Source organism: Palaemon carinicauda, chromosome 2, assembly GCF_036898095.1.
Source record: "Palaemon carinicauda isolate YSFRI2023 chromosome 2, ASM3689809v2, whole genome shotgun sequence".
In the NCBI taxonomy this organism is placed as follows: domain Eukaryota; kingdom Metazoa; phylum Arthropoda; class Malacostraca; order Decapoda; family Palaemonidae; genus Palaemon; species Palaemon carinicauda.
Genome location: NC_090726.1, coordinates 183,345,670 through 183,372,666, shown reverse-complemented (window position 1 = coordinate 183,372,666; position 26,997 = coordinate 183,345,670). Strand labels below are relative to the sequence as shown.

Genomic DNA, 26,997 nt, shown 5'->3' with positions numbered 1-26,997 from the left:
ATTTCTTTAGATGAAATAAATGATATTCTTGTTGAGGAATTTAATAATGATAACCTGTTTGATAATGAGAGCACTAGTTCTGAATCCTCCAGTGATGAGTATATTGAAGAAACAAAGTTTTCTTTCGATGCCGAAAGCAAAAATGACTACTCATTACCGAATGACTGGACAACGAGATTTCACAAAACTATATAGGAAAGGAAACGCCGAGAGAGAGAGAGAGAGAGAGAGAGAGAGAGGAGAGAGAGAGAGAGAGAGAGAGAGAGGAGAGAGAGAGAGAGAGGAGAGAGAGAATAAAGTGGATAAATAATGTACAAATTTATGACGAACATATTTGAAAACTATACAGGAAACGATATGAAGAGAGAGAGAGAGAGAGAGAGAGAGAGAGAGAGAGAGAGAGAGAGAGAGAGAGAGAGAGAGAGAGAGAGAGAGAGAGAGAGAGAGAGAGGGGGGGGGAGAGACATATCCCTTTGCTTTAGTTGCTTATCCAGGCGTAAGATTTACGATTGAAGATAAAAAGAACCCATTAGAATATTCAGTATTATGTAGCCATTTGAAATGAAATAATAGTAATATTAATTGTTTTTTTACTCTACCATTTAATTAATATCCCTACTTTTAACTATAAATACGAATTATAAGCATAAAGAAATGATATTAACTTTGGAAAATTATCATTAGTGAAATGACCGCTCAGGGCAAAAAAAGCGTGACGGTACGTTAGCAGCAACCTGGTCCAGGGGGGACGCTTAACAGGTTAAGCGGGGTTTACACGGGCGAACAGCTCGTCGAGCCTGGTTCGACAACCCTGTGTTTGAACTGATGTTCAAGCGTGTAAACGGGCTATTTGGTTGTCGAGCGCCCTCGTCGAGCAGCTTGATGAAAGTCAGGCTCATCTTGACTTTTGTGGCGGAGCTACATTGTTTGACGAACGGTGTGAACGGGTGTCGAGCATCGAACCTCTGTTGTTATTCAAACCTGCTAGAGGAAACATCATCAAAGAAATGAATAATGGCTGCCATTAATGAAAGCGAGAATGAGAATTTAGTCGTACTTAATTTCATACATGCATATTGGGCTCATCCAGCTTTATGAAAAGTTAAATCAAAAGGACTATTACAATAAAGTAGCCAGATACAAAGGAATAGCGGACACTCAGTCTTTCATGTGGGGTTATGGCCTTCCACATAGTTTTATCTTCATAAGTAATGAAAGGGCTGACACGATTCAGTAGATCAATGTACGTGTCTTCATCTATACGCAAAAAATTGCGTCAGTCATCTGGCTCTAATTTTAAAGCAACAAGCAAGTTGGTGTGTGAAAATTTCTCTTTTTAGTAGCCAATCCTTCATCCACTTTGATCTTTTATTTTTCCTTCTTAGTGCCACTGCTAAAGCAATGGCTATCAAATCGTCCTGGTCGAGACATGTTGACGTAGTTTTAGCACGAGGCACACTGAGGTTCGATGTACTGTCTGAAAGCTCTTCGTGCCGTTCTCCAAGTAGGTTGGACAACCGGGCTCGCTGAGCTGTTCGGCCGTGTAAACCCGCCTTTATTCGATGACCACTGCCTCAATAGCGTGCGCAATTGGGTCGGTGTCAACCTTGTCGATCTCTTTGAGCGTTTGATGCATATCTTCTCCAGACTCCTGGCGCATCCTTTGGCTGTGCTTCTTAGCACCGGGTCTGTCACTACTGCGAACCGGAGAGAGCCCAGTGCTCTTTCCTGTTGGCATTTTGAAATCCTCTTGTGTTGGATTGGTCTCCTGACAGATGCCGCTATTTCTCCCCTCTTCTTTAATAGAATGGAGAGGTGTTGTGACTGCAAGTTCCCATGGATTCCCAACCATTGAACTTGTGAGCTGGAGAAAAGCGAGACTTCTAGCGACTGGTCTTGAGGTCCAGGTGTTCCAGGAACTGGATCACCTTTCCGGCCGCTTGCAGACAAGTAGTCTTGGATGCTGCCCGCACCGGCTAATCGTCCAGGTATGCTACTACCTGTACTCCTGGACGATCGTGTCCGACAGTTTTGTGAATACCTTTGGGGCTATATTTAGTCCAAAGGGCATGGCTGTGAAGACAAATTTTGTCTTCTGTAGCCTGAATCCTAGGTAGGAGGAGAGGGGGCGACTGACTGGTAAGTGCCAGAAGCATCTGCCAGGTCTATTGAGACTATATACGCCCCTTTTTTGGTAAAAGGGTCCTTATGTGTTGCACTGTAAGTATCCGGAACTTGTTGTTCTCGATGAACTTGTTGAATAGAGACAAGTCTAGAATGAATCTGGGTCTGTCCGAATCCTTCTTGGGAACATAAAAAAGGCCTTCCCTGGAATTTTGATCGACTTCACTTTCCTCATTATCTCCTTATTCAAGAGTTCTGAGGCATATTCTCCCAATAAGAAGGGGGGGGGGGTTATTGGAAGAATTTTGGAAAGGTGGGGTGGATTTTGTTCCATTTCCAACCAAGTCCATTCGTAATTTGGCTGTGGACCCAAGGATCGAAGGTCCAACGATCCCGTAAGTGAAAAGTCTGCCTCCTACCTGGAACCTCACATTGTTTAGATTTAGAGGTTCCTGAGGACATATTTCCATGACCGCGTCCTCCTCCACCCTTGGGGGATTTCCGGAGGATCCTCTTTTTGGGCCTTACCTTGTAGGGCCGAAAGTTGGTCAAGTGCCTTTCAAAGCCTGGATTAAATTCAGGTGACTGGCTACCAGCTGATGAGAAACCATCAAGAAGGTGGTTTACGACTGGGCTACCATCTGAGGCACCGTGATCATAGTCAAGGTCGGAAATTGTGCAGTTCTAATGATGACTTCCTCTTTGAGGACATGCCCCACTTTTGGAGCAAGTTCCCATTCTCCGTGGTGGTTTTGGTAATGACTTCTTGGACCACTTCTCGTGGGAAAGGGTCTACGCCCCAGACACCTGATGAAATCAGTTTTCTGGGTTCGTGTTTCACTGTTGATGCAGCAAACACATGGTCTCTACCGGACCTTTTTGGACCTGAAAAAACCTACAAACCCATCACAAGGGTGGGGCATTACTAAGGGCCTGCACACATTTCTCAAGCGGTTCTAATGAGACAGGGAGGCGACAAGCTTATCTTTCATTTCCTGTTCCCTTCTCAAAGGATGGTTTGTCAACTTTGGAAGGTTCTGGTTAAACTGCTGACCTGCTATCTCCGGATCCAACTTCGAGATGGAGAAGGTTAGATGTACTTTTTTCCACATCTCCTCGCAGGTGGGCATAGTTAGAGATAATGGTTCACCTTTCTCTAGGGTTGGGTAGGGTTTGCCCTCTTCGACTGCTCTCCTGACACAGCCTAGGGCTTTACCCGAAAGGGGATACGGCTCATGAGGAAGGAGCAATGACGGTTGGATGCTTCTTGTTCAATACTGAGACTTTGGAGTTATTATATCTGGCCCTTTTCAGGGTCTTGGCAAGGATGGCTTGGGCCTTGTCATGTTCGAGGACAATGACTTCCTTCGGTATAGCCTCCTCACGGGATGTAGGTTCATCTCGTAGTCTCAAAGCATTCTGGGTACACTGAAAGCTGGGCAAGATTTGAAGCTCTTCAAGGGGATTGGGCTCCAACTTCTAGGAGATATAAAGCTGCCTATTCAACCTGGGCATGTGTTCCATCTACCCCCAGGGTTTGGTTCAGAACAGTGAGGAAGGTCAGATATTTTAAGAAAGCGTCAGGGCGTTTCCTTCGCTGTACCTCTCTTTTCCTCTCTTAGAGATCTTGCTTATTCTCCTCTCGTTCCTTCTGGAACAGTGTCAGCATCTGCTGGATCGACTCTAGGAGCGTTTCGCTCCAGCCGAACTGTCTAGCGAGTTGGAGAGTTGGGGTTGAAGAGGTTGACGGCATAAGTTAATATGCCGGCACAGTGAGCCAAGGTACCTCAGTCATCGTCGAGACGGATCCTTCTTCCTCCGTGGGTGGTTGAACCACTCCTTATTCAGGGCCTTCTTGCAATAGGTCCTGTCTGGTGTCAATGGACACCTCTGACATCCGATCTTGGTGGATGTCAAAGCCTTGCAGTGCCTGTTGATATCCGTGTCCACCGTCCGTTGGATAGAGGGAAGCTGGACCTGTGCCTGAGGCACAAACGTATTCGACTGAGCCTTAGGAAACAGTAGCCACTTCAAAGATTTGTTAGGTAGGTAAGGTCCCTGAAAGTTCTTCTGGAAGCCTCATACTCACCTATGTTGGGTTTCCCTTGCTGTATCCCTTGACTCCGTAGTGTCATGGATGTCTTTTACAAAGCCGTCAGTCAGCAAGGTCAAGCGATTGGGGTGACCTTTCGGGTCCAAGAACTTCAGGGATCCAGATAAGATGCGGCAGGGGCATAAGACCTGTACATCGTATTCCCACAAAAGTTCTTACTCTTGTGGTTGCAGAACATCACTGCACACTTTGCCATCGGCTCCTCCTGTAAGGGAGGAAAGGGTGAATGAGTACTAGGTTGTTTATATTATTGATATATATGCTAAAATATGGGTTCCAGTACCTCAGGGATCCAAATACGATGAAGCGGGGGGGGGGGGGGAGATAAGACCTGCACATCTTGTGGCCACAAAAGGCCCTACTTTTGTGGTTCTACTGCACACTTCACCTTGCCCTTCTCCTGTAAGGAAGGAAAGGATGAAATGAGTATGGGGTAATCTATCATACTGATAAATATATTCACATGTATTAAATAGTAATCATTACCATTATAATTATAGCTTAGGATAGTAAGCTAGAAAGGAAATAGGATAGACACATATCTGTGTTTCCTGTCCAGGCAATTGCTGTGACCTCCCTCAATATTAATATTTTAAATTTCCTTATTAGGGAAATATAGGGTGGAATAGCTCTAGTACTTAGAGCTGAAGTCAGTGTATACTAACACTAACTCCCCACAAATGAAATATTAATACTGTAGGGTAAAAATATGTGTTCCGATGATCTAGGATACATCAGAATGTTGAAGGAATGCTTCACCTTAACATTTACTTAGCGGTCTCAACAATGGACTGTGAAAGGATACACAGATTATGTTGGAAAATCATACTACTGTATGTTATATACTGTAGTTTTCTAACTGCTGTATTTACTATACTGCAGGAATACTGGCTACCGTATAATCTTATACTATAGTTCTGCTGGGCTGGGCTAGTACCTGGCGGCACTAGCCAACAAAGAGAGAGAAAGAATGGAGAGAAGGACTATCGTATTATTATAGTTTAGTTCAATAATTAGGGTTGTAGGGACTACTGTCTCTACTGCCTTCTTTCCAGAATGAGGATTCAAATGGAAGGGGAGATAATTTATTAATTCTAGCTTCCATCCAGCCACAATATCTGTTGCCAGCTGCACTGCCGGTTACAGGGTTTGTGGATGACAGTCCAAGGGAGGACTGAAGAAAACTCAAAGTTGTAATGGGTCTCCCACCGGCAGCCGTCATGGCCGGCACAACCTTTCCCGGAGCCTGTAGGAGCCCGGCCGGCATAGTAATCAGCCCGACAAGCGGGGTGATTGTAGAATACCGGCCACAGGCCGTCACTAAAGGAGAGAAGGGGGAAGGGAAAGGGTCTTATATTTTGCATAGAAAGAAGGTGGCAGGTATGCCTCCTGCTTTCGGCTGCAAATCAAGTTAACATAGTTTCCTTGCCGGTGCCGTCTTTGGCAGCAGAGGAATAACGATTCCTTAGCCTAAGACATTTGCAAGATATAAGACATGTCTTCTAGTCTGCAAGGGAGAAAGGTGGCGGCAATTGTACTACCACTTTCGGTTGTGGAATAGGGAAGCCGGGCTTCCTATGCCGGCAACGGTGTAACCAGCAGGGGAACGGCTAATCCCCTCATCAGTAGTGTTGCCGGCAACAAGACTGAATACTCTGAGTTACTGTCGTATTTCAAAGCCGGTGTGGAGGATTTACTTTTGTTTTATTTTAATTTATGTTTTTTGCCAAATGCTGAGAGAGAGAGAGAGAGAGAGAGAGAGAGAGAGAGAGAGAGAGAGAGAGAGAGAGAGAGAGAGAGAGAGAGAGAGAGAGAGCGTATCGATTGTTTGTTGTGAGAAAGACTGTTGGTTTAAATGAGATTGTTTGTTTGTTTTTAGCTAGGTTACGACAGTGGTGAATGTTTAGGAGAGAAGGCTTTTTTTGATTGACTGCGTCCTGAGGCAGTTGTGTGAACGCTGGATTTATATATTTTTCTTACCAGCGTGGAAGTGTTTATATATTTCAAAAGTAAGTAAAGTTTTGTTTATCTTTGCTTGACGTGATTGTGAATGATAGGAACAATTTATCATTTATCTTTGATTATAGTGCGATAGTTTAGTTAGCTAGGAGTGTTCATAAGTGTTTTTCTTTTTTATTTTGGCAGGCCATGATTCCTCCTTTGGATAGTTACTTTTTGAAAGTGGATTTACTGTTGATGACCTGGCCTGTAACTGATTTTGTTTGGACTGTTTTTTTTTTTGGATTGCTGAACTGATGATGACCTAGGCCTGTGAATTGAGATTGCTGATGATGATGATGTTTATGATGAGGATGATGGTGATGATGATTATGATGGTGATGATGATTATGATTTGATTGTGGATAGTTTATGATTTATTTTAGTTTAAGAAATATAGTTTTAAGGATATGTTTTGTTTCAATTTTCCTTCTGTCCAAGAGTCCGGTTGATAAAGTAAGGGGAAAGTTTGTGTTGTGGGACAATTGTCAGTTAGAGTGATTCAAGGGTGTGGGGGTTGTTTTGCAACATCCCGCCACGTTATTTTGGCGCCCGAACAGGGACCGCTGAGGCGGGACTGATAGCTGGACTCTTTGACGAAGGACTGATAGGATATGAATTTACAATTAAGACTGAAAAAATGGAAGCACAGTTAAAGGTTTTGAAGGAGGAAATTGCAGTTGATTAAGGAGCGTGAGGAGAAGTTGTCTGTAGAGAAAGAGAAATTGTTGCAAGAGAATAAGTGGTTAAGGTGTGAGAATGAGGAGATGTATAGGAAACTGAGGGAAATTCAAGGAACTGTAGAGAGAGTGGAAGAGGGTGTTGAGATGAGGATGCGAGAGAATGAAGAACGAATGGAGAAAAGAATGGAAGCTATGATGGAGAGAGTAATGGGAATGATGAAAACTTTCATGGGTGAAGGCGCAGTCGGAGGAGTGGCCTCTGCTACGGGTAAAGGGTTGCTGGTGGAAGAAAAGGTTGAGGTAAGTGATAATGGGAAAGTAAGTGATAGTGATAGTAATAGTAATAGTGAAGTTAAAGGGACTAGGTATAGTAAGGATGAACAGAAAGATGAGAGGAAGGATGAAAGGAAAGGTAAAAGTGATGTGAAGAAAGGGAAGAAAAAGTGTCAGGATGAGAGCAAGGATGATTGTGAATGGGTGAAAGTGGTGAGTAAGAAAAGGGCTGGGAAGAGTATAATCAAGGATAAAAGTATGAGTGTGGAATTAGATTCGTTATATTCTAGCGAGGAAGTAGGAAACAAGAGGGAAGGTAGCAGTGATGATAGCAGTGAGAATGAACGTGATGTGTATAAGACTGTGTTTATGAGAGAGGTACCTCGGTGTGAAAGGTTCAATGAACATAGTAGTAGGGATGTATACGAGTTTTCAAGGAGTATGAGAGGTATTGTCAGGATAAGTATGGTAATAGTAAGAGAGTTTGGGCTAGGGAGTTAGGAGAATATTTGACTGGGTATTTGTTGACAATGTATGGAGTGATAATGAGTGTAGGTGACGTTGATTATGAAAGTGAGAAAAAGAGAATAATTGAGCAGGTAAAACGTATAAAAGGGAGTGTTAGGTATAAGCATAAGAATGATTTTGATGAGGGAAGGATGAATGCAGGAGAAGCTATATCAATCTATGTATGTAGGTTGAAAACGTTAGATAGGAAGAAGTATGGGGATGAAGGTATAAATGAGAATAAGGAGTTAATGAGGAAGTTTTTGGCAACCATACCTGAGAATGTGAGTGAATTTATTCATTTGAAATGTAAGGAGAAGATGAGGTGGAGGAAAGAAAGATTGACATGGGATGATATCTTAGAGATAGTTGAGGATTACGAGTTAGATAGATGTATGAAAGAAAGTAAATCTGTGAGTGTAAGAAGTGGAATGGAGGAAAGTGTGCCAGAATTTGTTAAATTTTAGAGATGATGTTATGAGAAGACCGATGAGGGTAGCTGATAGTGTAGTAGATATGAGTGTTAGGGCGAGTAATGTGGGAATACCTGTAAGGACAAATGAAGGGTTTAGGCAAGGGAATCAGGTTTGGAGGGATAGGAGTGCTAGTGTGCAGCGAGGTAGGTCAGGTAGTTGTGTCCGTGAAGAGAAGTGTTATAGGTGTGAGAAAGTAGGGCATAAAAAGAATGAGTGTAGATGGGCGTTAGGAGCATGTTTCGTGTATGGAGAGACAGGGCATAGAATTAGCAAGTGCAAGAAAGAGAAAGGCGTAAAATGTTATCAGTGTGGTATGACTGGGCACATAGCGAGTGGATGTCGTAGTAATCGTATGAATGTGATTTGTGGTAATTGTGGTAAGGATGGTCATTATGCTAGAATGTGCAAGGAGCCGCGGGGTAAGTGTACTGAATGTGGTGCAGATGGGCATGTAGCTAGAGTATGTAGGAGGAAGGGATTAAGTCAGCCAGGATGTTCGGGAAACTAGAGTGTAAGAGGGTTCAGTTGGGCGAGTCCTCCTGTGAGTGTGGAAGGAATAGGATCAATGTTTGTGAGAATGGGATGAATAATTGGTTGGAAATGAGTAAGTATGAATCTAGTATGCATGAGAAGTTAGGGCTGGAAAATAAACAATTAGTGTTAGTTGAATATAGGAAAAAGAGGCGTTTGAAAGTTTTAAGTGAGGAGAAAGTGCAAGGAAAATTTATAGGTATAGGTAAGAATACGAATAAGTATGACAAGGGTGTAAATGTGCAAGTGAGTGTGGAAGATAAATGTATTAATACAGATGAAACGTGGCTGAGTATGAATGATACTTATAGTAAGTTTGGCTTTTCGTTAGATGATGTAAAAGAAAGAATTAATAATGCAAGAGTGAGATAGGAGAATGATAAGTAGCATGAATGAATCTTTTATTAAAGTAGAAAATGGTTTTGATGAAATGGATGAATTGCTGACGGAAATAAGTGAGCTTTTAGGGCCAGATGATAGTGAGGTAGATGGGATAGTGTATGATATATTAGATGATAGGGATTTAAATAGGAAGAATGTTAATGTAGCGAATGATTGTGACAAGGAAAAAGTGAATGAGACTGGGTATAAAGGCCCAGTTACTCGGAGTAGAGGCCCCGTTCCCAACTGCGACTGGGTAATGAAAAAAATAATGTAAGTGGTTGTGTGAAAATGTGGAAGGATTTGGCAAAGTAAGGGGGGAGGAATGTGGAGGACTTATTTTTGTTTTATTTTAATTTTTGTTTTTTGCCAAATCCTGAGAGAGAGAGAGAGAGAGAGAGAGAGAGAGAGAGAGAGAGAGAGAGAGAGAGAGAGAGAGAGAGAGAGAGAGAGTCTTAGTGTATCGATTGTTTGTTGTGAGAAAGACTGTTGGTTTAAATGAGATTGTTTTTTTTATGTTTTTAGCTAGGTTACGACAGTGGTGAATGTTTAGGAGAGAAGGCTTTTTTTGATTGACTGCATCCTGAGGCAGTTGTGTGAACGCTGGATTTATATATTTTTCTTACCAGCGTGGAAGTGTTTATATATTTCAAAAGTAAGTACAGTTTTGTTTATCTTTGCTTGACGTGATTGTGAATGATAGGAACAATTTATTATTTATCTTTGATTATAGTGCGATAGTTTAGTTAGCTAGGAGTGTTCATAAGTGTTTTTCTTTTTTATTTTGGCAGGCCATGATTCCTCCTTTGGATAGTTACTTTTTGAAAGTGGATTTACTGTTGATGATCTGGCCTGTAACTGATTTTGTTTGGACTGTTTTTTTTTTTTTGATTGCTGAACTGTTGATGACCTAGGCCTGTGAATTGAGATTGCTGATGATGATGATGTTTATGATGATGATGATGATGATGATGGTGGTGATGATTATGATGGTGATGATGATTATGATTTGATTGTGGATAGTTTATGATTTATTTTAGTTTAAGAAATATAGTTTTAAGGATATGTTTTGTTTCAATTTTCCTTCTGTCCAAGAGTCCGGTTGATAAAGTAAGGGGAAAGTTTGTGTTGTGGGACAATTGTCAGTTAGAGTGATTCAAGGGTGTGGGGGTTGTTTTGCAACATCCCGCAACACCGGGATACTCACCGGCTAAGAGGATGGACAGAAACACTATCTCAGTCAAGCCGGAGTACACTACTCTGTGGCAAGACGAAAGATAGGGTTGCCTCCTAATGGCGGCACTCAGAGGGAACGAAGGGTTTATCCTTATATCTCTAAAAGAGACGAGTATCGAATTATGGTAGTAATTCTAGGAGATGTTCTATCTCGAATTGAATTATTAAAACGACACGAGAAGATAAACGGGGGTAACGTTACTAAAGTATACTAAAACGCGTTAAGCTAACCTACCCCGAGTCGGGATCTCGGCTACCTATATCACCGAAGCCCTAACATATACTATCGAAACCTTTTAACAGAAGAGGAAATATTATATGTGTAAACCTTATCTTCACTAGTATAATTTACCTAAATAGCTAGAATTCATCATAGCTAAATACCGGGAACGTCGTACTACTAACTAAACAAAGCATTTATGGTGTACGACAGCGGTCCAAAATGGCCGCCTCCGGTGATGGCTCTGCTCCACTAAACACATCTAAATTATGCTAATTTAACTGTGAGAAGGGAGCCAAAATTTATACACAGGAAAGATTAAATACTCAACTTTCCAGAGGATGAAGATGCTGGAGATTGCATTGTACTAATCCTTTATAATAGTAACAACACCAAGAGCGATTGGGAGAAACACCGTGCTTAATTCGTTACTACAAAAGGAATGGTTCACTGGGGTGGTACCGGGAGGGGATCCACCGGGTAACCTTGATAACGGTTCCCCTTCAATTTTGCCACTCTTCCCCCTTAAAGCGAAAACTCTATTCGGGGTGAAGATTGCTATGTATCGTCACAGGAAATACGTCCCCTGATATTATGCGATATCCTTAAGACTTATATTAAGGATACTCGCGCCAGGAGTTAGAATTCTGGAGACCTGTGGTCAATTCTCTGGGAGTATCACGGTAGCCAAATATCCCTTAGAAAGCTGCCTAAAGGAACCTTCCATCAGGACGACACGGCTGAGCCCAAAAATACAGTATATACAAGAAAAAGTAAGTTAAAAGACAAAAATTAATGGCAGTCCAAAATAGGCGAGGAGGAAGAGCGGATACAACTGGTCTCCATCCGGTGTGGGTAGCTAAACCTCCCTAAATTTTAATGGCTAGTCATTTCAGCTCCGCAGAAAGTAATACCCCTAAATAAATAGCTTAGGTTTGTATTCCAGTTATGGAACAAATATAAAAAATTTGTAAGTAATTTGTATTTTTCCTAGTATACAAACCTGGAGCTATTTATAGGGTAAACTTTCGGCGTAGCTGAAAGACGAGCCATGATAATCTTAGTGAGGGATTACTACCCCATCCGCTAATTAGCAGGTGGCGGGTGGGGTAGACTGGCTAACCAGCTAAGTCACGCCTCTGGACTGAGTAAACCACTTTGCTTTATGGCTGGACTTCTAGGGGGTCAGGGTGGCGGGCCAATTTGTATAAATAGCTCCAGGTTTGTATACTAGGAAAAATGACAAATTCGGAGATAATTTGTATTTTTCCTAACCATACAAACCTTAGCTATTTACATTGGGTTTACATTTCGGCGTAGCTGAAATGACGAGCCAATAGTTTTTAGCGAGGGTTAACTACCCCCGCGCTAGTTAGCGGGGGTAGGGGAAGGGGTAGCTTGCTACCCTTCCCCCCTCCACACACCGGTGATTTGCTTCACTTAGAGGTAGGACTTGACTTGGGGGACAGGGCTGGCGGGCACATATGTGTAAATAGCTAAGGTTTGTATGGTTAAGAAAAATACAAATTATCTCCGAATTTGTCATTTGTTCCGTAACCGAAATACAAACCACGCTATTTACATTGGGTGACTTACCCCTTAGGAAGGGTGGAAAGTCCCCAGCATTACTGACTTTGGCTTTGCCCGGGGGCTCCGCCTCTCAGTGAGTAGCACTTGAGAAAAGGAGCCCCTGCACCTCACAAGTTCCTTGCTTCGCTAGGAACGAGTGGCCTACATAAGTTGTGTGTGGAGGAAAGCGTGACTCATCCTATGAAGTTGACCTTGAGACCTTTAGATAAGAATCTAGGATAGGACGTTCCCAATACCACCTCGTCAGGGTATGGGGGACGCGACAGTATTAAACTTAATACTAGGAGCACAAGGAAGCATGGGTTACCTGCAGAGGTCGAGGTCAGCTATGCGAAGACCAGGATGCTGCTTCCCCAAGAGAGGGGAGAATGAAGAAAGAAGTAAGGGTAAGGCATACTCTTTCATTCACGCAGACTAAAACCGGGTAACAACGCCCTCAACCTACTGCAACTTGTCCATAAAGGAGCCTGAGGTTAGACCAGCTGTTGTGCAGCCACCACAGGGCCGATAGAAAACGTATCGAGGCTCCTGTGGGTCACGTCCTGCAGGTAGTGGGCTGTGAAGGTCGTTTGACCTTCCAGACCCCAGCTTGAAGCACCTGCGTCACAGAGAAGTTTCTCTTGAAGGCCAGGGACGTAGCAACGCCCCTGACGTCATGTGCCCTAGGGCGACGTGACGGAGGAGGGTCTGGATTCAAGGCGCGGTAGATAGCCCTTCGAATCCAAGCCGAGATGGTATTCCTGGTGACCCTCCTCTTCGTCCAGCCTGTGCTTACAAACAATGCCCGCACTTGGGGACGAACTGCAGCTTTTCTCTTCAAGTAATACCTCAGACACCTCACTGGGCATAGTAGCAGCTGGTCTGGGTCGCTTGTTACAGAACGGAGACTCGCGATCCTGAAAGAGTCGAACCGTGGAACCAGCACTCCAGGATTCTGAGTCTTGGCAACAAACTCAGGGACGAACCTGAACGTTACCTCCCCCCATCCCCTTGAATGGGCGATGTCGTACGAGAGACCATGAAGTTCACTAACTCGCTTGGCCGAAGCCAAAGCGAGCAGGAAAGCCGTCTTCCAAGACAGGTGGCGATCAGAGGCCTGGCGTAATGGTTCAAAGGGAGGTCTCTTAAGAGCCCTGAGAACCCGAACCACGTTCCAAGGAGGAGGTCTCACTTCCGACTGGGGGCAGGTAAGCTCATAGCTACGAATGAGTAGAGAGAGTTCCAGCGAGGAAGAAATGTCCACACCTTTCAGCCTGAAAGCCAAGCTTAAGGCTGAGCGATAGCCTTTCACTGCCGAGACAGAAAGGTGCATTTCCTCCCTCAGATATACGAGGAACTCCGCTATTGCTGGAATAGTGGCATCGGGTGGAGAGATACCCCTCCCACGACACCAACCACAAAAGACTCTCCACTTTGCCTGGTAGACTCCCTCAGAGGACTTTCGCAGGTGCCGAGACATTCTCTCCGCAACCTGTTGCGAAAAGCTTCTCTCCGTGAGGAGATGCTGGACAGTCTCCAGGCGTGAAGCCGAAGCGAGGCCACGGCCTTGTGAGGGATGTTGGAGTGGGGTTGTCTGAGTAGTTCACGTCGTGGGGGAAGTTCTCTCGGGAGCTCCGCCAGGAGTGCAGAAGGTCCGAGAACCATACCGCGTGATGTCATAGCGGAGCTATCAGAGTCATCGAACAGTTGACCGATAGTCTGGTCCTGTTGAGCACCCTTCTCATCAGACAGAACGGTGGAAGGCGTACACGTCGATGTTGTCCCACCGTTGCTGGAAAGCATCTTGCCAGAGAGCCTTGGGGTCCGGGACTGGGGAGCAGTACAGAGGCAGCTTGAAATTCAACGCTGTCGCGAACAGGTCCATGGTCGGGGAACCCCACAAAGTCAGGATTTTGTTGGCTATCTGAGGATCCAAAGACCACTCGGTACTCACTATCTGCGAAGCCCTGCTCAGACTGTAGGCGAGCACATTCCTCTTGCCAGGAATGAAGCGAGCTGATGGTGTTATCGAGTGGACTTCGGTCCACCTCAGAATCTCTACTGCAAGATGGGATAGCTGCTGCGAAAAAGTACCCCCCTGCTTGTTGATATAAACCACTACCGTGGTGTTGTCGCTCATCACCACCACGGAGTGACCCGCCAGGGTCCGTTCGAACTGTTGAAGAGCCAGAAAGACGGCCTTCAACTCTAGCAGGTTGATGTGCAGGTACTTTTCTGATTCTGACCAAAGGCCTGAGGTCCTCTGGTTCAGAACGTGCGCCCCCCACCCTTCTTTTGACGCGTCCGAAAACAGTGTCAATACCGGGGGGAGGACGAGAAGATTCACTCCCTTTCGCAGGTTCTCGTCGACCAGCCACCACCGCAGGTCCGTCCGTTCCAGAGATCCTATCGGAACCTGTACGTCCGGGCTGCCGGGCCTGCCGGCGTCTGCCGGGCAGGCCGGCATGTGCCGGCCTATTCTGGGCTATTGAAGGCAATTATTGTCTTCATAACATTGTGTGATAGGCCGCCGGCAACGGTTCTGCCGACGGTCTCTGCCGGCGGCGGCCGGCAGTGGGTCTGCCAACTGCCGGCAGCGGCGGTTCTGCCGGCCGGCAGTCGGCAGTGGTTCTGCCGGCCGGCAGCCGAGGATCCTTCCATCAAGGGGACCCAGTGGCAGTCGGCGGCAGATGACCAGGTATGGTGGCCGGCTAGCAGCCGGCAGTCGGTTCCCGAATGTCCAATGTCTTTGGGTTGTCGGTCAACTATGTTCCCAACAAGCGGCGGCAGGGCAACTGCCGGCCGGCAGACAATGGACATGGCCCAGTATGAAAGTACGAGAGAAAGAGAGGATGGAGGAACGCAAGGGCTCAGCCTTGCCGACCTGCATCCAGAATGAGGGTTCAAGTGAAAGGGGGAATTAAATTCGGGCTTCCACCCAACCATATCCCAGTCATAAGGGCTATGGAAGGCAGTCCAAAGGAGGACTGAAGAACACTCTAAAGAATATGAGGATACCCGCCGGCAGCCGGCCTGGCCGGCGGAAGACGGGGAACCTCAGGCCAGTCCTACAAGAATCCTAGGGTCAATGTAGAACGACGGCCAGGAGGGTGTTGGATCATTCAACACGAAAGAGATAGCGGGGAGGGGGTAGGTGTCCTATAGGTAAGGTAATGCCTGAAGGCACTACCCAACCTAAAGGATTCTGGTCACATGAAGTAACCTCAGGTAGGAGAAATCATTTCCCCTGGTTGGTTTAGTCAAGGGAGAGGATGTCCGTAGGACACCATCTCACAGGAGAGCAGAATCTCGTACTAGAGACCTTAAGCAGTGAAGAAATCCTTTCTTCGGTCTAGGGTCTACCAGCACAGGACTGTCTGCTAGGCCAGGGAAGGGGGAATTGTCATACAAAACCCCCAAGTATGGCCTAGGGAGGTCTAGCCTCCTGAAAGAGCAGCCTAACCTGACATGGGAAATCATTTCACCAAGACAGGGAGATGCCTAACACAGACTGATACTCTGATGTCCCGTCCTAAACTCAAAACCGACTCAGTGGTTAGGAGAAAGAAAACGGAACGTCTCAGTAAAAATTTGCCAGAACTCTGTTCACAGCAAAGAAAACTGAGAATAGCCTAGGCTAATCAGAGGGAAGGGGATTGCTCTTAAATCTCCTAGGAGAATGGTATCAACTTAAAAGGTATAGGAGGTGTCAGTCTCCCCTTAAAAGGCAATACAAGAGCAATGGTGACACGTATGAAAGTATACTAAAGCCCCTTGGCTAGTAGCCTAGGAGCATTGAGAATCGTTCACCGAAACTCTCTGTATACTATCTTGGAAGAGGAAAGCATAATTAAGTAATATCATAAATGTGTAAAATATTACCTGTGCTTCAATAAAACTTTACCAGGAAGGTTATATCATGCATTAAGTGTGCAGGTGCCTAGGCTGGGAAGCCTAGCACTCGTGAGGCTCGATCATAAATAGCCAAATCCACGACAACAATGACATAATATAAGAATCCCTAGCTAAATATTTAAATAGCTAAAGTTATTAAAGCGTAAAAATGCCGGGAAAGGGTCGTTCTGGCTAACTAAATGAACAGAAAGAACGTCCGCGTCACTGACGCCATCCGGCTGGCAACAGCTCCTGTAACGTTAATTACGATCTCAATCGAAAAGCAAAACTGGCAAGAGCTTACATTTACACAAGATAAAGATATTACTTAACTTTCCAGAAGCTGATGAGGCTGGGGAAGACGACATAGCGTCCAAAATACTCTAAAATAGCACGAGGGAACAGGGAAAACACCGGTCAAGCGAAGCTACGATAGAAAGAATGACGGTGGCGCCTCGCGGTGGCGGATTGGCGCACTATTTGCAAAGCAGTAGGGAGCGTCGAGAGCGATGTCTCTGTAACGACTCTCCTTATTCTTGCCTCTCTTTCCCCTCGAAGTGAAAGCTCTATTGGGGGCGTAGATAGCCATGAGACGTGTCAAGAATACGTCCTCTGATATTACGCGATATCCCTTCGTAAAATTTTAAGGGATATTCGCTCCAGGAGTTAGAATTCTGGATACCTTTGGTAAATTCTCTGGGATATATCACTGTAGGTCAAATATACCTAGGAAGCTACCTTCGAAGGAACTTCCATCACGACGACATGGCCTGAGCCCCAAAAAAATTTTGAGTGGGAAAAAAAGTAATCTCAAGGAAGGTTACATACAATCATTGATTCCAATTACACACCAGGGACTTATGAATCTATCGATGGCAAGGGTGCTATGCCTAACAAAAACACACACATGGTTTATTCCCAGTTTTCAAAATGGTACAGATCATAGGCTAAGTTGGGTGATCCAGGCCAAAGTAATTAAGAGCCCAGTAAGGTATGGAATCAGTACCCTAGGGTGAGTAAAGTTAGGTTTGGATACATCTATGTATTTGACTCATCAAAAATTCTTACTATATACCTGTTTTATCATGCAAGGGTTACCCTCTCACTAAAACTATAAATTTCCGATATAAATGACCGTCAAGAGTTATTGGAAAGACAAAACCATAGTGGATGTCGGGAATTTTCGAACTGATCACTCGAAATTCCCGCCATTTAACTCCACCAACGTTACGTTAAATTGGAGGGAAGGTTGAGAGAACTCGCGGGCGTTAAGTTGAATGAATGTGGTTTGAGGCGAGACTGTTTTACAACCTAGAGAGCAACCGCCTGGTAGGGAAGGCGCTGAGGTTAAAAAAATCGAGCATTTGTAATTTATGATTCAGAAATTTAATGTCATTTTATTGTAACATGACGAAAATATCCTATGTAGAAATTTAGGTTCAGAAAAAACGCGGGAACAAGGTGTCGTCAGGGCTGCACAGCTCAGCTCTGCCTCTTTTGTCCGACGTCCTCAGCAGCAGTAAGTCCTTAATTGTACTCTCCCCCCCCCCCCCCCTATTGTACCCAGGTCGGTTTCCCTATCGGTTTTACAAGTGTTCTGTAAGATTTGTATCTATGTATATTTAGTCGATCCTTGTGATTGGGGATCAGTGCTGTCTTGTAAATTACGTGAAAAAGCCTTGGTATGCCGTTTATCGAGGCAACTTATTAAAAGATTAATTAATTTTGCTTAATTTTGAGTCCGGTGCGGACTTAGTTTTTTCAGCAACGCATGAGGTCATTTAGTCAAGTGTCTCTTTTGTATGTCGAGTAAATGTTTGATTATGTGTTTCCCTCGTATTAAATAATTATTTTTGTAATAAACTTGTTAAAATATAGCTGTATTTTGTTGATTCCTGGAAGGTTTTGGGAGTCTTACCTCTTCAAGGTCTTGCTATCCGCCCAGAACATCGGGCAGATTTAATTAACTGGTGAAAATCACGACAACTGGTCCTTCAAACCGGATAGCAAGTGTCTCTCAGAGCTAGAAAGGAAGTCTACAGAATATGAGCTTTAGAGTAGCTTTAATAGGTCATAGTCAGCTTCCCCCAAATCTGCCACAATGTTCAGATAGCGAAGTAGAAATTTACCGCAGGCCAGGGAGCCTAGTCCATCATTTTTTGAATGATCAGTTAGAGTTTTGGAACAAGAGGTACGATTTGGTTGTTTTATATCTAGGAGGGAACGACCTGGCGAATGAACACCCCAAAACTGTGTGGGATAATTTGAGGGTCCTCATCGAACGATTGAGGAACATAACGGGGATCATTGCTATTTGTGACGCGGAGGTTAGGGAGTATCTACCTGACAAAAGATTTGCAGTTAATCCAACAGAGTACGTTGGTAAGGTAAAAAACTTCAATGCAAGAGTCTCGAAATATTGTTCAAAGAGGCATCAGTACGGTGTGAGACACCTGCCGATGAACTCCAGAGCCTACCGCGAGGGCAGGTTAAGAGACAGGGTCCACTTTGATCAATCAATTCGCAATGCTTTCCTCAACCGTTTGATGAGGCTGATCAGGAGAGAGAGGGAGAGACGTAACAATTAAGGTCCTCAACGTCTCGGTGTGCGATCAACCACGTGTTAGTTTTCTTGAGTCCCCTCTTCATAACGTAGACGTAACCTTTCTTCTTGTTTTGATAACCTCCCGTAATTAAAGTAGTCAGAATGGCGGTGGCCACGATCGTGCACATCGAGGCGTCGATGGGCCTAGTGACAGACTTGCTTAGCGAAACGCAAAGAGCGCTATTAGAGACCTACTCTGAGTCCGTTTACCAGAATTTGGTAACGGAGTTGCAGGCAGAGGTCCGACAGCTAAGAGAGCTATACAAAAGCCAGCGTGTGAAACTAGAGTCTAGTATTGAAGCCCGAATCAGGCACACGTTAGGTGAAGCTACACACGCTTCTACCCTACTGTATAATAGGATAGACAAAGTGAAAAGCACTTCAACGGGGAATGTTGCCCTCCCCAGGTTGAAGCCGCTGCCTCTCCCCACGTTTGAAGGGGAAGTGCAAGAGTACGCATCGTACCGTGAGCTCTTCACAATCCACGTGGATAGAAGAGCGGATTTAGACGAAGTGTCTAAATTTACTTATTTGCTGGGGACATTGGACAAAGAGCCGCTTAGAGTCGTAAAATCTTTAAGTGTAACCGCCGCGAACTATAGATTAGCGTTAGATCTATTAGACAAACAATATGGTAACGTACATCAGACGCTCGTGATTCTGCACCGAAAATTAGCTAACATATTTGTGCCGTCACTAGACCCCGTAAAGCTCAAAAGGTTCCGTTTCGAGTTAACTATTATAATTGAACAAATTAAAAGGTTGAGTAAAGACGATATAGGCCAGGGCATGGTCATGAGTCTCATAAATCAAAAATTGTCAGAGGGAAAGCTCTATCGGAAAGTGGTCGAGCATTTGAGAAAATGTGATTATACGTTGGATGAGTTCTTTGACGCAATAGACTTCATTATAAGAATGCTCGAAGACGATGCGTTACAAAGTGGCGACAAACTCGAGCATGATAAAAGAAAAGACCACAGTGTAAGACCGAAATCCACACCTGTCCACAATAATTCTTGCCCATTTTGTAGCGAACGGCACCCGCCTCACGGCTGTCACCAAGTAACTGACGTAGCTGCCAGACGTCGCATTTTGCTTAAAAGGGGCCTTTGCTTTAATTGTACAAAGTCAGGTCATCGTAGTGATAAATGTCCCATCCAAAGTTCTTGTAAAATTTGTAATACCAAACACCACACCGCAATTTGCGATGATCACAATGCGGGAGACGACCGCAATCTAACCCCCATAGTAGCAATAGTCAATTAACAACGTCCCGCCCCGTAGTAAATGCGACGCCTACACAGCACGAAACTGCCCCCCGTCCATCCAAAGTTAAAGTAGAATCTAAACCATGCAAAAGTGCAAAGATCGCACAGAAATCTGATGTAGACCTCCCATGTACCCTCTTGCCAACCGCGATGGCAGACATACTGTATATCGAAAACAAGGTAGCAAGTGAGTCCGCCTATTCCTTGACTCCGGGAGCCAAAGAAGCTTCATATCAGCGAAAATCGCGAGTCAATTAGGCCTACCGGTGGTAGGGCAAGTATCATTGAATATAGCTACATTCGGCTCCGCGGAAATAAGTGGACAGTACAATGTAGTGAGTTGTAGGGTTGAGATGGGAAGGAGATCAGTGAGGATGAAGTTAGTGGCACACGAACACGTGGACGTCCCGATACATAACGCTGGTTATGTAAAGGTCAGACAGCATCTGTTGAGCAAGGGAGTCACGTTAGCCGATCCAGCAAACCAATCAGATACCATGAAAAACGTACACATATTAGTAGGGGCTGATTATTTTAGCTATTTTATTATAGGTGTTGAGAAAGTGGATGGGATAAATCTTTTCTTGACTCATAATGGTATGTCCCCATATGGGAAGATGCCACAGTGGCTATTCCAAGGGGAAAAAGTTGAACAAGTAAGAACGCTCAGAGTGTGCAAAATCATGAACGAACCATATCAGTTTGATGTAGATGAATGGTGGCGTTTGGACCGTGTTGGCATCGCCCCATCTGAGCAATACACAGTGCTCGAGGCGGAAGCCGTGCGAAAGGTATAGCGAAGTGTTGTGAAAAAACCTGAGGGATATCAGGTTAGCCTACCATTCGGATCGAATGCTAGGCCAGATACGAACTCTAGAAACGCTATGGCACAGTTAGAGTCGTTGCAAACTAAATTTAGGAAGGATAGGGAATATTTCGAACAATACCAGGGAGTGATAGACAAATATATTGAAGCGGGTTTTATATCTGAAGTAAAAGAACCTAAGGTTGAAGGTTATTATATGCCGCACTTTGGAATCAGGAAAGAAAGCCACACCACCCCCCTTAGAATTGTGTTCAATGCTTCCGCGAAATCGAAAGGTGGTAAGTCCTTGAATGAGTGCCTATTGCCTGGCCCCAATCTAGTGGAACTAGCATATCACTTAATCATAGGGTTTAGGTTGAACAGATATGCCATGTTAGCTGATATCAGCAAAGCCTTCCATCGTGTCTTGTTGGATCCTCGTGATGCCAAATACACACAATTTCTGTGGCGCGAGGCAGCAGGTCGAGCGCTTACCTTCGCCTTTAGAGTCGTGGTGTTCAGCATCACGGCAAGTCCATTTTTGTTACAACAAGTGTTAAATTATCATTTTAAAGGGGAAGGTAGGCCAGATTTGGTAAAGTCTTTTTATGTTGATAATTATCTAGGCACTTTCGAGAATCTGGAGAGCATGAAGCAGGAGCATGAGTCTGTTAATAACATCTTAACAGGGGTGGGTATGCCTTTAGAAGGATGGGCATCCAATCACTTGGCCTTTGATAGCGAGAAAGAATGGAGAGAGCCTGTGAGTGTGAACGTGCTTGGGTTGCGATGGACCCGAGACGTGGACAGATTGTGTGTGAAAGAAAGTAAGAAGATCTGTGAGTTGGGGGAGGGATGGGTGCCTACGAAGCATAGGGTACTTTCCCTGTTAGTCTCAATTTACGATCCGATAGGTTTGATAAGCCCATTGTTTGTAAGAGTAAAACTTTTCCTCCAACAACTATGGGAGAATGAAGTGGGTTGGGATGATGTGTTGAAAGGAGAAAAGGCTAGAGAAGCGAGTGAGTTGTTGAGTGATTTGAAAGCCGTGAGCGAAATCACTTTTCCAAGAACAATAGGTAGGAAAGGTTTAGAACTCCATATATTTACCGATGCCAGCAGTAAGGCATACAGCGCAGTAGCATATACCAGGGACGATTGCAATCACGTGAACATGATCACCAGTAAAATGAGGATCACTCCGAAGGGAATGAACAAATTGACAATTCCAAAGCTAGAACTGCTAGCATTGTTGCTAGGCAGCAGATTAGCTAAAACCCTCAAAGAGCTGATAGAACCTCGAGAGGTAGTCCTATGGACGGACAGTAAGGTCACGTTGGCATGGGTAGCATCTCCCGAGGCCAAGGACCACAAGAATGTTTTTATATCTAACCGAGTAGCGGAGATTATTTTTCTTCAGCAGGTTTGTCATTTGAGTTTGATGCATGTCCCCAGTAAACAGAACCCTGCTGATATCCTGTCCAGAGGTGCAACGACGCAACAACTGCTAGATAACTCCCTGTGGAGGAGCGGTCCAGAATTCCTCAGGACCACAGGAAAGCCTGTTCCTGACAAGGAAGAAGATCCAACCCAGGAAAAGGCAACAGTCGCGGCGGTGCAGGAATTAAGAGAGGAAATAAATCCTTCCCCTCCAGGCGAGATATGGGAAATTCTGCAAAGCGAAGTAGATTTCCAATTCTTGTTGAGAGTTGTAGAAGTAATCAAAAGGTTTACAAAGATAGAACGGCATCCGTTCAGTATTGTTGTCCAATTAGAGCAAAAACATTATTTGCCTACCGTTTATGCCTACTTAGAGGGCGGAGTCAGACCCCCTTGTGAAGTTGCTAATTTTGTCAGACAATTGAATCTAGTCTTAATAGATAGTCTCATTTGCACTAGGGGATGAGTGTCCCAAGTAGAAGAAACTGATCAGTTAATTCTCTTGCCAGCCAAAGGGCATTTAGTCAGGATGTATTTAAATTATTTACATCGGTTACACTTGCATTGTGGGGTGAATACTCTAATAGGTATCTTTCGACAGAAATGTTGGGTGGCGGGTCTACGTTCCATTGTGAAGCGAACCGTGCGACAATGTCCCGAATGTATCCTGGCCTTCCAACCTCTCACGAAACAGCCACCACCGTCCCCTCTACCAAAGGAAAGGATCACTCTCTCAAAACCCTTCACAGCAGTCGGAGTGGACCACACAGCAGCCATACAGACCGAAACGCGGCCGGGCTACATACTTATCATAACATGCATGGCTAGCAGAGCCGTGTACCTTGACTTTTGTCCCTCCCTGAAAGCGGAAGAATTCGCGTTAGCACTAAGACGGTTTAGTGCCACCCATGGTGCCCCGCAGCTCATCATGTCCGATAACCATCAGACTTTCAAAACTGCCAGCCACCTCCTTCAGGGACTCTACGAAGAAGATGAAGTCCAGCAGTTCTTGAGGAAAACTGGCATAAAGTGGCGGTTTCAGACGCCCCGTGCACCTTGGAAAGGTGGGTTCTTTGAGCGTTTGGTAGGGGTAACGAAACGGACCCCCCAGATAGCCCTCAGAAAGAAGTACCTGCCTGACGCCCACGTACTAACCATCGTGAAAGAAGCAGAAGCAGAGGTGAACAATCGGCCGCTTATGTACAGCGGCGACGAGCGCGAGGACGAAGTCCTCACCCCCTCCCATTTGCTAAGAGGACACCAAGTCCACCTCATGGCACCGATCTTGCCGGACGACCACCTCAACGCGACCTTCACCGCTCGGAGGCTACGTGATCGCTACCTAAGACTGACAGATTCCTTAAAAGCCTTCAGAGAACGGTGGAGAAGAGAATACTTGAGTGCCTTGAGAGCCCGGCACGACTGTCGGTCCGGGGAACCCTCCAAGCTGCACCCCGGAGACATCGTGCTAGTTAAACAAGAGAATAAGAAAAGAGCTACGTGGCCTCTTGGACGTGTCGTGGAGACGTATCCTGACGACGACGGAGTCGTGCGTTCGGCCAAAGTGTTGTTCGAGGGTGTCGAGTCACTGCGAGCTGTCAGCCACCTGGTTCCCCTAGAAATAGCCCCCTCTGAGGATGATGATGGAGGAGAAGACGACGACGGCGATGACGGAGAAGAGGGCGCGTACAGTTCGACAGCAGGAATGCCAGGGATCGTGGAGATGTCTGGGGATAACCAGGATATGGCACCAGCTACGACAACTCAACAACCAGCCACAGGAACGGTCGACAACGACGATGAAGGTGAGAACTATGCAGTTAGTGAGAGAAGTGAAAATGAAACAGAATCAGAGCAGACGAACGCACAAGGACGTTCTGCACGCCCATTGAGAAGGGCTGCCGCGAAGTAGTGAGAACTGACGGACTGTCTGCTGAAAGGTGACGATATATAAGGCGTAGCTGCAAACAGTGAGTGAAAAAGGGGAGTGTCCTATCTGGAAGGTAGGGAGGGTGGAGAAACCGTTTGTAAGGTGTGCATGAATCTGCGGAAGTTGGAAGTGCGTAGGGCGTGGAGAAGGGGGACGGGATGGTCTCTTGTGCTTACAGACCGAGCGTTGCACAGAACCAGCCCCCTCCCTCTTGTACTCCATCAAGTAATAGCCTGTATGTAGCAGCGCTATAAAAGTATCGATTAATGTGAGTAAAGGCAGATTGACTTAGGTATTATGTGAATACATTTCAATTGCTATTTTCTGATTTGTCTTAGGCCCATTGCCTAAATGCCTCGCCATTTGAACTGTTATGTATGCATTTCATTGCTAATTTTTGCTATTTTCTGATTGTCTTGGGCCCATTGCCTAATTGCCTTTACATTTGAACTGTTATGTATGCACTTCCATTGCTAATTTTTGCTATTTTCTGATTGTCTTAGGCCCATTGCCTAATTGCCTTTACATTTGAACTGTTATGTATGCATTTCCATTGCTATTTTTTGCTATTTTCTGATTGTCTTAGGCCCATTGCCTAATTGCCATTCCATTTGACTCCTTATATGTATTATTCACGAGTACATTTCAATTGCTAGGCCCACTGCCTAATTTGAGCTGTTGTATAGGTACATTTGGATTATTATTTTGTGTACACCTGTAAGAGTTTATTGCCCCGGGGTAACATTGCTGTATGTTGTACATTGTGTATACTCTGTTCGAGTCGTTGCGGAGCGCTACGCAGCGAGCCTAACAGAGTCTTGGAGTAAGTTACTCCCCCCACCCAGAGTCAAGCCTTGCCCAATTGACCGACGTTTCATCGCTCCTTTATTTTGGGGTGTGGAGGATGTCGGGAATTTTCGAACTGATCACTCGAAATTCCCGCCATTTAACTCCACCAACGTTACGTTAAATTGGAGGGAAGGTTGAGAGAACTCGCGGGCGTTAAGTTGAATGAATGTGGTTTGAGACGAGACTGTTTTACAACCTAGAGAGCAACCGCCTGGTAGGGAAGGCACTGAGGTTAAAGAAATAGAGCATTTGTAATTTATGATTCAGAAATTTAATGTCATTTTATTGTAACATGACGAAAATATCCTATGTAGAAATTTAGGTTCAGAAAAAACGCGGGAACAAGGTGTCGTCAGGGCTGCAGAGCTCAGCTCTGCCTCTTTTGTCCGACGTCCTCAGCAGAAGTAAGTCCTTAATTGTACTCTCTCCCCCCCCCCTATTGTACCCAGGTCGGTTTCCCTATCGGTTTTACAAGTGTTCTGTAAGATTTGTATCTATGTATATTTAGTCGATCCTTGTGATTGGGGATCAGTGCTGTCTTGTAAATTACATGAAAAAGCCTTGGTATGCCGTTTATCGAGGCAACTTATTAAAAGATTAATTAATTTTGCTTAATTTTGAGTCCGGTGCGGACTTAGTTTTTTTCAGCAACGCATGAGGTCATTTAGTCAAGTGTCTCTTTTGTATGTCGAGTAAATGTTTGATTGTGTGTTTCCCTCGTATTAAATAATTATTTTTGTAATAAACTTGTTAAAATATAGCTGTATTTTGTTGATTCCTGGAAGGTTTTGGGAGTCTTACCTCTTCAAGGTCTTGCTATCCGCCCAGAACATCGGGCAGATTTAATTAACTGGTGAAAATCACGACAGTGGAACTTGGCCAATAATGAATATGAAGCCTAACTTTTCCCCAATGCTTTACTTAATTATGCCATTCAGATCATTTTTGCAGAGGCCATTCATTAGTTTCCAGTCAACACTCCTATAAAACCCAATATCCAAATCAGATATCTACCCCTATTAGTATACACAGTATAAGGAATTGTGAGAGTGGTTCAACTACACTAAATACAGTACGCAATTGGTAAAGCAGTTGGTTCCTGTATTTAGCAATGAATATAGGTAAAAGTATTACCACTTCATCTTACTTTGACTTCCATTAATACTTGAAAAGTAGCCTGATGGCAACGGTCAATTAAAATAGAAAAGAAGTTACTAACCTAACCTAGTTTATCCTTCGGTCGTAAAATTGAGATATATCAGCCATATCCGATATAATTGTATGTGAAAATCATGCGTAAATATTAATTATAAATGTTGAATTTTCTATAGCGTTGTTTTATTAATTTCACTAATAATAATAACAAATATACGAAAAGCCGGAAACACAGCAATAGGCCTAGGGCCATCTACAATGTGTTTGCATATCTACCCACACAAGGCTATAAATAAAACGAACCAAAACCAATGCTTTTAAAGATTACAGTAATAAAGTACTCCACGTGTCATATACTTACTATTCAAGAGTAAAAAGATAAGTACCAGCCACTAAAACTAATTTGACAGTAGTACAAGCCAGCCATCCGAAAGTATTTCGGATAGGTGCTTAACTATACCTTGTGTATATTTCAAATCATAAATATCACGTACCTTTAAACAACACCTGGATCACATATTTCCATGGAAAGATATCGCATACTCATTTAAATGACGAATCACTCAAAATTTCCAAAATATAACGTTTGACACTTCGAGCCGGACCAAATGCAAAGCAGCTTTCCAACGATGACACAGTCACGGACTCACAGTCTCTACTCTAGGGGCATCCAACCAGTTGCCATGTTTTCTAAATGAGAAAAGGCCAACTTCCAACCAACCGCAGCTTTAAAAGGCCAACCCATTATCAGAAAAAGGTTAAAAATATAGTATTTAAAGCCCACCTTTTTCATGATACTGTATTTCTATCAAAGCCTTTGTATTACTATAGGCCAACCAATTTTTAAAAAGGCCAAATTTGGGGAGTTGGCAACCCTGAATCCAAACACCAAACCCCCCCCCCCCCCAAGACAACCATACACTAAGCCTCCTAACTTTGG

The 26,997-nt window shown here is 44.4% G+C and overlaps 1 long non-coding RNA gene across 1 annotated transcript in view; it reads right to left on the bottom strand.

Moving 5' to 3' along the window:
* LOC137622421 (uncharacterized) overlaps window positions 1–26,685 on the bottom strand; it is a 41,696-nt gene extending 15,011 nt beyond the window's left edge. Inside the window, exon 1 of the long non-coding RNA XR_011040448.1 lies at window positions 26,552–26,685. This is a non-coding gene — a long non-coding RNA (uncharacterized lncRNA). The remainder of the gene's footprint in view (window positions 1–26,551) is intronic.
* Between the last annotated feature and the right edge of the window lie 312 nt (window positions 26,686–26,997).